The following is a 758-nucleotide window of genomic DNA, read 5'->3' on the forward strand; positions in this document are numbered from 1 at the left end:
CAAGAAAAAAAGAGACACAAAATCAGGAATGAAAGAGAGGACATTACTACTGACCTTATGGAAGTAAAAGGGATAGTAAGGGAATGTTATGAATATAAATTAGACAACAGATGAATTAGACAAATTCCTAGGAAGATGTAAATTACTGGCTTGAGAAAAAAAAATAGAAAAGCTTAATAGACCTACAAGTAAAGAAATTGAATTGGTAATTAAAAATCGTCCCACAAAGAAGTGCTCATGCCCAAATAACTTCCCTAGTGAATGCTATCAAATATTTAAACAAATACTAGTAACTTACAAGTTCTTTCAGAAAATAGAGGAGGAAGGAACACTTCCAAGCTCATTCAATGAGAGCAGCATTAACCTGATACAAAAGCCAATGATGACATGAAAAGAGAAAACTACAGACCAGTGTTCCTTATGAACATAGGCCCCAAAATTCTTCATAAAATATTATCAAACCAAGGTCAGCAACATAAAAAAGGATCATATACCATGACCAACAATATCCCAAGAAATATTCCTGTCTATTCCTGTAATCAGAAATATTCCTGTATCTCAGAAATGCAAGATTGAATTAACATTCAAAAATCAGTTAATGTGATATACCATATTAATAAAAGTCAAGACTGATATGATCATCTTCACAGATGCAGAAAAAACATTGGAAAAATTCAGCACCAATTCATGATAAAAAACCCTCAACAAACAAGATAGAGGGACCCTTCCTCATTCTGATAAAGGCATCTACAAATAAC

This window comes from Mandrillus leucophaeus, unplaced genomic scaffold, assembly GCF_000951045.1.
Source record: "Mandrillus leucophaeus isolate KB7577 unplaced genomic scaffold, Mleu.le_1.0 Scaffold107, whole genome shotgun sequence".
In the NCBI taxonomy this organism is placed as follows: domain Eukaryota; kingdom Metazoa; phylum Chordata; class Mammalia; order Primates; family Cercopithecidae; genus Mandrillus; species Mandrillus leucophaeus.